This window comes from Anas acuta, chromosome 7, assembly GCF_963932015.1.
Source record: "Anas acuta chromosome 7, bAnaAcu1.1, whole genome shotgun sequence".
NCBI classification, from domain to species: Eukaryota; Metazoa; Chordata; class Aves; order Anseriformes; family Anatidae; genus Anas; species Anas acuta.
The window spans coordinates 27,635,983-27,649,845 of record NC_088985.1 but is presented as its reverse complement, the minus strand read 5'-3'; the positions used below and the strand labels follow the sequence as shown (position 1 = coordinate 27,649,845).

Here is a 13,863-nt window from a genome sequence, read left to right as displayed (position 1 = left end):
TATAGTGCACAAAAAAAAAAATCACACAAAAAGACTGAAAACGTTGCATTTGCTATATTTGACAATAATGCACTGTAGTCATGTACTGAAAGTGCTAATCTCAAATCACACACAGCTTTTTGTTACATGAAGAATCCAGTCTTCATCTTCCAAAGCACTATACAATTAGTGACAGCAAGGGCTTTCACTTTACCTGAGAGCTGTTTCTAACATGGACAGTAGAAAAGAGTGGAAAAGGAGTTATGTAGTTGAACCTGAATATGAGAAAGAGCATTAGGAAAGGCTGCTCTGGATTTCTAGATTAAATAAATTAATAAGGCATTTTGAACAGCACATGCAGAAATAAACAGTGAAAAGAAACATTTCTATGTATTAGGTATGACTCAAAGTTGTACCTGATTGTATACCAACATGCAAAGACACAACAGTTATTGAGAACAAAAATGAGGAGAAAATACCACCAAAACATTTAAAAAGAATCAGATTAAGAGGACATTAAAAATACCTACAGCTTTGACTTCAGCAGCTTTACTAGGATTATACATTAGTTTGTAAGTGTTAATGCCAAGACTGCAATTTTTTTCCCTCCTCTCTCTCTGAACAGTATCTGCAAAACCACAGCCCCGCACGCTCCTTGGCCTGAAAGATCAAGTGTTCTGGCACAGCAGAGATGAGACGAGGGACTCGGCATCATTCCTCTTCTGCAGTGGTTCAGCATCAGAATGAGAGCGAGCCAGCAGTGTGCTCTGGCTTCTTGCTTCACCCAAGAGGCACAGTCATTTGCTGAAGGCTTAGCAAAGCTGTTTTTGCATCCTGAAGTATGCTGCGATGATTCTACCCTTACAATTAAGATCACCTTATGACAGAAGCAGGAGTGAAAGCCAACAGCAGCAGCCAGCTGAGGCACACCAGAGAGTGGCGAGGAGCACCGGGTACTCACCACTCCTTGCCAGGCACGAGCCCAGTGCTTGGCACAAGGCTGCGAGTACCTTGGGCACAACCAGACCTATCAGGCTGGCTTCAGTTACACCCTCCAGTGACTCTGGATGTCTCCTGCTGAATTTACTGCCCTAATCAAAGAGACTTCCTGAATAAGCCAGAATTCAGGGGAAGTGCATAAAGATAGGACACAGTGATTAACAGTATTGCCCGAATTGCCTGCTATTGGGCTTTCAACTACTTCAGACACTCAAGCTGCTTCAGTTTTAAACTCTGCTTAAAGCAAAATGAGCAAGCGCCAATAAAAAAATTGATGGAAAAACCAGCATCAGCCAAACCCGGCATTGTTTGTTTCAATTATATAGAATCATTATGTCCGGTCCTTGGATCCTCTTTATTATACCCTCATTTCCCGACTGAAGAAGCCTCTGTAGCAGAAAACCCTAAGGAGCCATAATTTAACAAAGACAGTATCCAAATTTGATACAAAGACTGCATGAATGAAGCCAGTAATCTGGGTATGGTTAGAGGGTTTTTTGTTGTTTTTTTGAATTTCCAATGGACAAAATGAAAAACTACATTTGATAATAAATCATCTTTTTTACGAGTTAGCTTAATACCCTTCCTCTGGGTACAAGAATGTAATGCTATTCTCCTTGCCAAGAAACAACAACAAAAAAAAAAAGCATAGAAGACCCACACGGAACAAGAAATGAAACAAACAGATGCACATGGTATTTTCAAAGAAGTTTTTTTTTTTCCCTCCTGCACGTCAGCTCTCTCACTACCTGAGCCCCTTTACAAGGGGCAGTGAGAGGCCAGCCTTCAGCAAGCCCCCCAAAACAGAGCAGGGAGGGATGTGGCAGGGCAGTGCTGGGGGACACAACTGGCACCCCAGGGCATGAGACTTACACAGGAGCTATGGCTGACAGGGCAGCCCTGAGAAGAAGGGCTGAGAACCCAAACCTGGGGGAGGACAATGCCTGCACCCAGCCCAACGAGAGCAAGAGGCACCACACGCAGCCTTCACGCACTTAAAAGGCCCAGCATAACCAGCTCCCTCTAAGCCTTTTGGCTAATCACATCGAAAATTCGGGAGCATTCAGCCTCCCTCTTTTGATTCATCTAACGCCGAAACCAGGTCGTCCGACACGCTGACACAGCCAGGGCTGTTATTTTTAAACACAGCCATAGTCTATTTAGCTAAAGCATCTTTACTCTGACTGAGCCAGTATTACTTTGATAAGACTCCTTAAGTATCTACGCTGAAGCTGGCACATCACACCAAACAAACAAAAAAAAAAAGCACAAAAACTTCTGGAGATAATGCTTCATTGCAGTTGAGGGTGGGGGAACAAACAGCGAAAATAAACACAGAAAAAATAAAAGCAAAAGGAAAAGTGAGGAACACACCAGGATAAAGGACACGAAGTGCTAACTACAGGACAGCTATGCATGCTGTGAGCGCGTATCATTCACCACCTGCAGAGAATAACTGGAACCATTTCAGTCAACTCCAACAGCAAACAGCTTTCTGCTGTTGGAAAGTCAGCACTAAAATTGTTAAAACAATTTCTGTGCCAAGTTTGTTAGTAGCAACACTAGGTTTTCTTACACATCATTTAACCGATGAAAACCTGGATGGAAGGAGAAGTCGGGTAACACTGTTCAAACGATGTAAAGAGACCACAGGTTTTAATTACAGGACACTCTGGGAGGCAGGCTGAGCTATGCTAAGCCAACCTATTTGTACACATTTTCCTCAATGCAATTGTCACTTCTTCACATATAAAGTTGTATTGCAGCCGTATGCATAAGTTCATTGCCAGAACCAAGCACAGCCCCATTCTTTCTCACCAAAACAATCACTTTGGTCTCTATGTTGCAGAACACTAACATATGAGAACAGACATCCTGCTTTACCTGATGCAATGAAGTTTTACCATGGCAATATTTTGCCTCAGTTTCTTGTACGTAACCATGAAACAGAGCTAAAAAATAGCAATGTTACACACTGCTCAATAGCGAAACCCTTTTTATTTTACATGAGAAAAATTAATTATGATGCTTTGCTCTGTACAGGAACGCTGCAGACTGAAAACAATGGAATGGTGCAACAGAAAGCAACCCCAATGCCTCACCCCAAGCCTGGGACCATCACCCACCCACCAGCAGCCAGGAGCTGGGACATGGCTGTACGATGCTTGAGCCCAGGAGTGGCTGCATCCAGTGTGCAGCTGTGCCAGGCCACAGCTCTGTGTGTGCAAACTGCCCTGAGGCAGCTGCTGCTATAGGACATTGTGGCACAATGCCACTCGCTGCTGTAATGTGCTTGGTCTGCCTGGCTGCCAGCATCCCGTGTCCCATGTGTCTGACACCCCAGCAGCACTCCAGCTCTATGTCAGTACACACTAACGCTCGCAGACGAGGGGAGCCAGTTGGTTATTTTACTCCAGTAGTAAGCTGAATTCAAGGCCTTAATGCAAAATGAGAAAAACCCAAATCGCAGAGACACCTTCCACTGTCCTGCCTGCACACACGCTCCATACCTCCAGCTCCTGCAGTCAGTAAGAGTTCGGTGAACCAAATGCACAGATACATAACTACCAGACACGACTGCATATTATGGTCTAAGGATAAAATACGTAGGCACGCTTCAGTGCTTATTCCTAAAGCTTCATCAGCTTTTTCACTCCTCCTCTGCATTCTGTGCACCAGTTACATCAGCAAGTCCCACTTTCAGCCTGGTTATCCCCATTTTTTTTTCCTCCCCCTCCCCACATGACACTTTCATTCTTCAAATCCAGCATCTAGGACAGGAAACTCTCCAAACTATCAGATAACAGGAGTGGCTTTTCAAAACTTGGAAGGTTTGACACATTTCTGAGCCTCTTAAGAACTGCCAAAATAAACAATGGACAAGGAGGTTTTAATTAAAATAATTCTGAAGTCTATGTAGTTTCTCCAAAACATTGCCTTCACCCCAAAGATCCTCCCCTCAAACAAGACCTTTTCCCCACAGATTTTGGGAGTATTGGCAGAGCAGGGGGAACCTAATGACCTGGAGCTGCCAGCTCATATCTCAAAGCCGAGAGAAACTGCCTCCTCATTCTGACTTGCCTTAAAACAAGTCTTGCAAAAGGCTTAGCTTGCAGACAATGTCCACAAATGTATTTGAATGGACTCAACAAGCCAGCATTGCCCCCTTTGTAGGATTTTAGGACCGGAGCCCCAAGCTCAGTACAGACAGGTTCCCCTGTCCTTGGCACGTTCCCACCATTGAGACCTTGCACCTGCTCCAGTGCTCGTGCGGCTCCTCCTGGAGCCAATTCAACTTATTAAAAAGAATTAATGCAGAAAGTGAAAGGAGAGGAGGTGTTCTGCTGCGTTTTCACATTGGGCTACTTAAGTTTAGTGAGCACCAGCACTTGTAACAAAAGCGTTTGGGACAGGATCCAACTGTATGTGGCTTTCTTGTATTTCTTTAAATTGGTTTTGGAAAGCAAGAGAGAAGAACCAAAAAAAAGTTTAGAAAGAAGGTGAAATAACCTTGGAGGGAGGACATTACATTATGCCATGTGAACCAGAATGGTTTCCCCAGCACAAATATATGCCAGCACACATTCTTCAAGTTAACTAATAAACTGAAGAGCCATAAAATAGAATTACTTGCGCTACACTTTTACACACTATAGCTGGTAATTCTGCAGCTTTAATTCCATCTTTGAACTATCAGTTATATTGACAAATAACAGCGGCAGCAGTGCATTATTACAAAAAGGAGTAAACAAATGACCTCTATCTAACTTTATTAAGGTAATAAAAGGCAGATTTTTTTTTTTTTTTTTTTAAACTTTCTTCAAAGAGAGTTTTATAGCTAACCACCAGCAGGGTGTGGACTGAAGCTAAAAACTTTGAAATAGGTCCCTGTGAAATCTGAAACCAAAATACAGCAAAGGTCACCCTTCTGCGAAGAACCGTCTGGTCTGCATGCATGCTATAAGCAGAGCTCTGTTAGCTCTGCCGCGGTAATAACCTCACTCAACTCGCCCCCTGGGAACAGCAGCAACATCGGGTTTCTACTACAAAGATAAATTTCCTACACACAATACCCGTTACTATACATTTGCAGCATGTTTGATAGCAGCCAGACTCTCCTGTTACATGGCATACCTCAAGCTATTTTTTTCTTGTTAAAGGCTAGCCCAGGTTATAAATATGACTCCGTGACTCCAACTCCCACCTTTAGCTAATTCATTTTAGTCAATGTTTCGCAGACAGTAGAGAGTCTTATGCAAAGTATTAGCGAACATTAAGAGGAAAGGAGGCGATGCATTTTATTTATTTATTTTTTTAACCCAAAGGAGACTATTGGAACCCTTTTCAGCAAGGAAACATGGTGAATTTTTCCATCAGAGATAGTATCAAACCCAAGTATGGGGACAATCACACCACTGTGCTGTGGTCCGCCTTGTTGAGCTGGCCCTGGGATGGCCGGGTGATTTTGGGCTGCTGCTGGCTTCGCCTAGGGAGCCGGAGCAGCCCTGACCAGGCATTTGCACCTCCAAGCACTGAGCTCTCCCTTCCCTTGGCTCAAGTTGCATCCTAGGTGCTTGCCAACTGAGGGAAGATTTGGCAATCTTTGCAGCTCAGCAAGGATTTCACAAAGGGTATGACTGGAAGGCTAACTGCCCTTGCTGGAGGACACTTCTCTGGCAGCACCACACGCCCGCCGGTGGCCACACCGGGTCCATCACAGGGGACAGCGCCTTGACCCAGGCGGTCGCAAACCTTCAGGTTTAAGATATTTTGAAGGAAAAATGTTGCCACCTGGCAGTAAATTAAGTCATTAGATTTGATTAGAAGCACTGACACACGGTGACAGCCTCACGTTAGGAACAACAAGAACAAACATTTTCTGCTGATCTGACAGCAAAAATTGCCATTTGGAACAAAGCAGTGGTTGAGAAGAACCAAGCAGTCCTTCTGGTCTAGCCCTTATTGAGCTGTCATCTCAGGGCATGTAAAATCACAGGCACTGCTGTTTAAAAACATCTAAGCTTGAGCAAACAAACACACTGGAAGCACAACATACATCCAAACCCGCATCTGAAGAGGAAGCAGTGTTTCAGTTTCCCCCCAGAGCTTGGCGCACAGGAAAGCATCTGATGCGAAGAGGGAACCCACGCTGCCCCTCTGCCGCCTCGGGGCGAATTATCCAGGTACCTCTAAGTACCACCTCCTGGTGTTTTACAGCTTAAACGTTTTATGTAGTTAAACAGAATTGTCTTGAGTTCACATGTTTTAATCAGGAAGCTCCCTGGACCCATTTCAAGGCACAAACTTTTCTTTTTCTTTATAAATTAACCTGGTTTTGAGCACAGACTCACTCACGTTAGTGCTTTACAGATGTATTCAATCTCTTAGCACACTGCAAAATTATTTAAACAACGTTTGAAATAGAGGAGAAAAGGAGGGGGAGAACCTGACTGCCAGACCACTAGGACTGTTTTTTGTGTGTGTATTTTTTTTAATTATGGATTTTTAAATCCCACAAGTTTCAAAGTATTTGCAAAATCCTCTGCATGTTTCTTCTATTTTTCTTTTTTTTTTTTTTTTTCTTTCCTCAATACTGGTACAAGACCCGTGATTTTGATTATCTTGATAACGAACAAGCCAACTCTACAAAACGGGCTTTGCTGGTTACAGGCTTATTTTGCTTTAGAAATCATTGCGCTGCCCATTATTAAGGCACGTCTCACAACTTCCTTTTTCTCCCTCAGCTGCTCAGGATTAAGTCTTTGCAATGAAAATATTTATGAAAATTTTACTGAAAGATCTACTTTGGACACTTCGTCTTAGGAGACGGAGCACTCTGTTCCAAATCATGCACACGAGAGGTGTCTGCCAAGCGCTCCAGCTGTGTCCCTCCAGTCCTTAAGCCATTTAACACAGAACACGCACGTGTCCTTTGCATGCCAAGTCAGCTATGCGTCAAAGACAAATAGCTCTGAACACTCAACTTGTAACAATCGGCACGCCAACAAGAAACCTAATTTGTATTTGGTAGTATGTACATTGAAGGGAACGGGGGGAAAAAAAACAATGCATGTATATATACTCTTTCATAACATTGAGAATTTAAGGAATAAGTAAAACACACAGCCTTTGGCATGAAAATATACAGTTTGCCCTAGGAGACAACAGCTCCCATTTACTAAATGAGTTGAAGATCATGAACATCTCTGCTTTCTGCCTTCTAGCCTGACAGCTGGGCCAGAAAAAAAAAAAACTTAATTGTTTTGAATCTCTAGAAGAGTCTTGCCTTTGCATATACTTTTAGACAAGCATGCATTTAAAGCAAGCTGCCATTCGAAGCCAAAAATTCCACAGATTAACTGCGAACATTACAAAGACTTAAGACTCCTCAACTTGGCATTTAGTACAATACTTCATATGCAATCAAGATCTGAAACATGATGATAGGCTTGCGGGCACTGCCACATTTTAATCACGATAACAGAAATATTTCACTAGGTATTCATTTATTATGGCAGTTATATTATATCACAGGGGCTAATGTTGAACTCAGTTAACATGGGAGTGCCAGCTGTTAATTTGATATAGAAACCAGCTTCTCGCACCCTCACTTTCACAACCACCATAAAAATTGCAGATAATACAACTGAAAACAACCATAAGAGGATACATGATCTTTCCCTCCACAGAGTACTACACATCACGAAATCTCAAAGTTTGAATGTTCTAACAATTAACTTTTTTAATCTGGTTTTGGGGTTTTAGGATGCACAGCGAATACAGTAGGTTGTCTGCTGTGTAGCAAAGATTGGTGTATTAAAGGCACGCCAGAATAACTAACTGGCTTAGATCACGTTTTAGCATCGTCCAGGAGCCTGGAAAAATGACTGTGCAATCCACAAGCACTCCTGCAAACAGCTGTGTATTCGTGTCAGGAAAATACACAGGTACTTTGCCATGCCACCACCTGTGTGTCACCATGCTTGGCTCTCGACAGAGCTAGACATGCTGTCTGGTATCATTCACTCTCTCCACCTCCAAAGCTTGTTTTCAGTTTTGTCTATTTTTTCATATTTTAGGCTTAAGGTTGCCTCTGCTAAGTGTCTGCTAGATCTGAAGCATCTGAGCCAAAACACTTCAACTCTTCCTGACACAAGGGCTCATAAGTATGCTTTCCAATGCTATAGTTTAATTTTCACGTTTAAATCCAGGATATTTTCTTTGGAAAGCACTACTTCGCTTTCAAATACTTGACTCTGTGGCCTTACTGATGTTCTTTCTAAGTACAGAGCTTTTTGTACATACATCTATAAAGACTGAAATGGGGGTGAGACATCACTGCTGATTCTTGAGCTGGGCACAGTCGGAAGTGCTGAGATGTCACTGTGTGCTCTGAAAAGCAGCCTGCAACGTCTTCACCCAACCTGTGTTTTGGAAAAGACCAGACTGGCCAACAAACTTTGCCCAAAGACCTGAACTCTGTCTCCTGAGGTCATCCTTTGCTCAGGGTGTGCTGGTGAGGGAGACCTGGAATGGACAAAAGCCCCCCAGCACACACCTACCTTCATGAGGGTTGCTGAGGAAGTGCTGGGATGCTGGGTTATATGAAATAATGTGCTTTCATACCAGCCATCTCTGAACACAGCAACTTGAAATTTCCACTGATCTAAAATGATTTGAGTCGCACAGACAAGGTCAGTACCAAACGGATGCCACAGGCTTCAGACAAGACCTCCAGAACTGTTACGAAAGCCTTTCTTCACCCAAAGCCAGCCTATGCTTGGAGGGACAGAAACAAAACGTTTAAGATACATTTCACCTTTCTTGTTTTTTCTACGTTAACACAATAAAGCAAACTAGGCAATAAGGAAGGCTTTCTATTTTGCATCCATGAGGACATGCACAGGAGGGCTTTGCTGGGTGGCACACACCTTGCTGCCAGATCTGACATCGGCTGTGCATCTGCAAACACAAGAAGATGCAGATCCAACTGGCCTCTGAAGAACATCACATGCAGTGCAACAGGTACAGATGATGTGCACAGCAATGCTTATTTTCTGCAAGAATAAAAACGGTAACGTCTTCCTGGGCAACCTGGGTAGCCTTGCTTGAGCAGATGACTTCCCGAGGTCCCTCACAACCTAAACCACCCCATGATTCGGTGATAATACAGTTAAATATATGCAACAACAAAAATCTTAAGACAAACTATTGTGGGTATACATGAAGACAGCAAGCACAAGTTCTCATAGTGATTTAACAAAATCTTCTCACTTGGGCCAACAGAGTCCAGCACCTGGTTGCAGTGCCAGCACCACGCTGAAGACTCATTCAAGGCAGCACAGCGACAGTAAGAGAAGCAATAAAACCTTCGACAAGACAGCAATTTAACTCCATGGTACTCAAGATCACCACATCCTTCAGTTGGAGAAGTAACTCAGGAGGTGTTGGCTGTGTGGGGGCACAGGGATTTTCCCAGCTGTTAGCCATCGGGTCAAGCAAATGCCAAACAGACCCAGCAGTTAGCACATTCACTGAACCCCATCCCAAGCTGCCAGCTCACCCCACAGCTCCCTGCTGCTTTGAAGTCACCAGGATTTTAACACATTAAACAACACAAGGCAAGGAAAGAGTTTCTTCCCAGCCAAGACCAGAGCAGTTTAAGAGACTGGAACAGTGAATGGGGCTATTATACTGTTTCCTTAATTAGCACTTTGTACCAGCTGATTGCATCCTTGTTAAGAAGAGTTTACATTATTACCCTTTGAATGACTTTAAATATAATAATGAATCTTATATGCTCCCAGAGTCCTGGCTAAATAATTGCCTATGTCACATCAGCTAAACCGTGAAGATGCCAGCTATAAGAAAAACAAGAATCATCAGAAGGAGCCTTCTTTCAGAAACTTTTCAAGGAATCCTAAGAAAACCTCAACTTTTTAGTGAAAAATATTTTCCATTTTACCGATGATGGAAGGAAAAAAAACCCTCCACTGTAGCCTGGACTGAAAGCAAGCTATAATTGAAGACACTTCCATATCTGACCAAATTTATTAATGCAGTTAAAAATTGGTTTGTCTTAACTAACAATCCAGATCAAGAGCTATCCACAAAACCACCACGTACGTGCCAGGATGAATTTAGAAGAAACACCTCCAATTCTCACTTGTGACTACAATGAGTTGTTACCTCGCTCTGGGAAAAGAACAAGAAGTGCTTCCCCACGTGCCACTTGTTTCAAAGTTAATGTAGGAACTAACCCTGTTCACCATATAATTTAACACTAACACAACAAATAAGTTATGGCTTGCTCCCTAAGGGTCAAGTAGCTTTCATTCATCTTCTTGCACCAAAAAACACTACATAAAAGACACTGCCCCCCAGGAACCATAAGATGCCACACCACCGCCTCTTCTCCTAACGCAGCCACCAGCATTTCAAAACATAGCTTGAGGAAAAGCCTGTGATGTAACAGGAAGCAATGCTATTAAATCCTATAGATTGCATTCTTCTGGGTCGATACCAAAACAATGACCTACTCGGTTTCTGAAACACCAGCACTGAGAAATCGCAGAATTGATCTACGGGAGAACTAACAGCCAGAGGTTGCTATGGCCACTACAGTTACAGGACGTTTTAAAAATAATTTTATTTCCCTCCTGTTTAAAAAAGCTAGCTAGGCCTACTTTATGCACCAGCTCAAGGTCACACTCGGGTTCTTTCCCTAAATCATTATTTCTTTTAAGAGCTGTAATTGCAGTGCCGCCAGCCGCAGAGCAGGCTGTTAGGGAGGTTTGCTGCAGGTTTAACCAGCAGCAGGAATTTTCACGATGCACCCCAGTGATCACCAACATCTCCAGCACCAGACCGGGCAGGGACAAGCCCAGCAGGGCCAGGGGACCCATTCCAGTTGGCACCCCAGCCCTTCCCAGCTGCACAGGGCAGGCAGAGGCACTGCAGCGTGCAGCCCTGCTCCTGCCCCACTGCTCCAGGAGCACTGCAGCGGGTGGGGAACGCGCCGCCTGCACCCTGCCCTGCAGGATGCACCACGGCATCACCCCCAAATCTTTGTTTCCTTTAATAAAAACACCAACTGTGCCGATCCTCAGGTAAGAGTCAAGGATAATGAGGGATTTAACCAAGACTCCATCTAATGGTCAAGGAGTAAGGACGTGCTCGGTCATCACTGCTATGCGCGAACCCCAACCACCGAGCACTCGGTCCCTCAAGAGCCCCTGCTTTAGGCTTCATGTTCTCCCACTGAAAACTAAGCACAAGTTATAATTTGTCCTGAAAAAACAGAAATGTTCTAAAGCTGAGGACGTGAAGACTCGTAAAGCTAAAACCAGTATCCGCTATTAACGAGTGGGCAAACAAATTAAGGAGCTCGTGCTCTCCTTTCTCAAAGCAGCACCTGCCAGCCCTTTTGGCACCAGCCCAGGAGCCGGCCGCATTCCCAGACCCACACCTGCTCTCCTCGCCAAGCCCTGGGCAGCGCCGCAGCAGGCTGCAAGGACTCACCTGGGGTTTTTGGCCACGCCACCGCAATGCCTGGGTGTGCAGAACACCTCCACTGAGAGCTCGCTGGTGCAAAATGTCCCGGCAACCCCAGGCACAAAGTAAGCCTTGTCCCTCCAAAGCCACCACCGCTGGTGGCAGCGCGGCACCAGCCACCTGCGCCTGGAGCAGGAGGAAACCTGAAGTCCCCGTGGTCACACCGAAGCCCAGCGGCTGAGGTCACATTTAGCAGCTTCACTCCTCTGGTCCCAAAGCCAATTTAAGCAACAGCTTATCCAGCACAATAAGTAATTTGGCAATTTCATACCTTGATTCTTTTAGAACCCTTGGCTGATTATTTTTTTTGCTCATTCATTGCCACTGATTCTGTTTGAAAACTTAGCTCCTTCTAGGAGTGCTGCCCAGATGAGGCTCAATCCTGCTCCTTTTTCCCTCTGCTCACAAGCACATCACCACCCTCGAGATAGCCCCATACCCCTGGACGAAGGGCAAGCCACTGGTGCGGGCTCAACGGCAAGATAAGGATGCTCAGAAGACCAAACCACAAGCCACTACCTCCGCTAGCAGCGGTGGTGCTGGCTGTTTTTCAAGTCAGTTCCTCGCTCATTTCCCTACACCACTGCAAGGCTTCCCCACTGAAACCGTGTCCTTTGGTAATGCAGACACTGCCTAGCTGCCAGACCACCCTTGAGTCTGGGATAAATGTTGGTTTATATAATAAAAACTCATTTAAAAATTCAAGGTGGTTTTAACGCGAGAAGAGGACTCAGTCTCCAAACTCCCCAAAGGAGATCCCATTGCAACCTTGTTACCAAAGTTCAAGACACAAACATTGAAATTTGTCGTGACCACCACACACACAGAGCAACACGCGACAGAGCCAAAACACCAAACTCTTCCCAAAAGAGGCTGCTCCTCGGGGAGAAAGCAGAGGAGAAAGGGGATAAGGGGGACAGGTACTGGTGGTGTCAGGGCAGGTACTGGTGGCACTGGGGGTTGTGCCACTGGCAGCCCAGCAAATCCACGATGGGAACGCATTGAAATTGAGCTCCCGGGCTGCCCGCACCACTACAAGCAGCAAAGGTGGAGCTGGACGTGTGTGAGCATTTCCAAAGCCCGGCTCTCACGGAGCACGCAGATTCTCAGCGGTTTTCTCAGCCCCATGCGGCCGGGCCCCGTGCTAACGGCCGGCCCTAATTGCAATCAGCCCCCCGGCTTTTTGGGGTCAGCGTCTCCAAACCCAGGCGCGCTGCTCCGCGCCCCGTCCTTTCCACAGCCGCACCGGAGCCAGCAGCCAAGGAGGCAGCACCGCAGCACCCCCGGGGGCTCCCAAGCGTGCAGAGACCCCCCAGGAGAGGGAAAATAAAGGGGAAAAAGGGATGGGGGCGGCCACCCGCCGGGGGGATTTGGGGGAGAGCAAGGCAGCGAAACGCCGCGCACTCACCGCTGCGCTCCGGCCAGGCGGGTGGGGGTGCGGTGGGTCCGGCACCAGGGTGCGGGGGTGCAAAAAGGGGGTGCAAAGGGGGTGAAAAAGGGGTGCAAGGTGGGGGTCCTCGCCGTGCCCCCGGGCGCGCAGCAGCAGCCGCCCCGCAGCCTTTGTGCGCCGCCGCGCGGCCCCGCCGGGCTGCACGCGCTGCTTGCACGCGCACGGCGCCAACTGCACCCCCCCAACACACACACACCCTACACACACCCCCATACCCCATACACACCCCCATACCCTACACACAAACCCTGGAGCCCCCCCGTTTGGGTCCTGCCCCCCCCCAACCCCAAGCCCGGCCCCACAGCGCATCCCCAGCGCATCCCGCCCGCCCCGCTGCGCCCTCGGCGGGGCCTGGAGGGGACATTTTGGGACCCCCCCTACCCTCAAATCCCCCCTCCCCGACCCCCATCACGGGCACGGCAGCGTTACCTCGGCGGCCCCGCTGCTCACTCCATCCCTTCCCTTCCCTCCTCGCCTCTCCGCCCCGCCGCGGGCACGGCCGGGGAGGGGCAGGGGGCAGGGCCGGGGAGGGGACGGGATGGGGGAGGGCCGGGGGGGGCGGTGCACGATGTGGCAGGAAGGGACACCTGGGCTCCTCCTCCTTCCCCCGGTGGAGCACTATCTGGCAGCGGCCGCCTCCAGGCTGAGTCTGGGGGGGGGGGGGGCTGCGAGGAGGAGGAGGAGGAAGAGGAGGATGAAGAAGAGGAGGAGGAGGAGGAAGGAGAGGAGGAGGAAGAGGAGGCCCCGCCCGCCTCCCTCCATTGTTGTTCCCGCCCGGAGAGGAGGGGAGGGACCTGGTTCCCCCCCCCCGCTGTGCTGCAGTGTGTGCGCAACATGCAAATCGCTTTTTTTTTTCTTTTTTTTTTTTCAATAGCCGGCCC

At 46.9% G+C, this 13,863-nt stretch overlaps 1 protein-coding gene across 3 annotated transcripts in view; it reads right to left on the bottom strand.

Moving 5' to 3' along the window:
* The window catches only part of ADD3 (adducin 3), a 97,752-nt gene extending 84,205 nt beyond the window's left edge, over nucleotides 1-13,547 (bottom strand). The window contains exon 1 of one of the 3 annotated variants that reach the window (XM_068688495.1): nucleotides 13,412-13,547. The gene's annotated coding sequence lies outside the window, so the exon portion shown is untranslated. The remainder of the gene's footprint in view (nucleotides 1-13,411) is intronic. The other 2 variants (XM_068688493.1, XM_068688498.1) reach the window with 2 other exon arrangements.
* Between the last annotated feature and the right edge of the window lie 316 nt (nucleotides 13,548-13,863).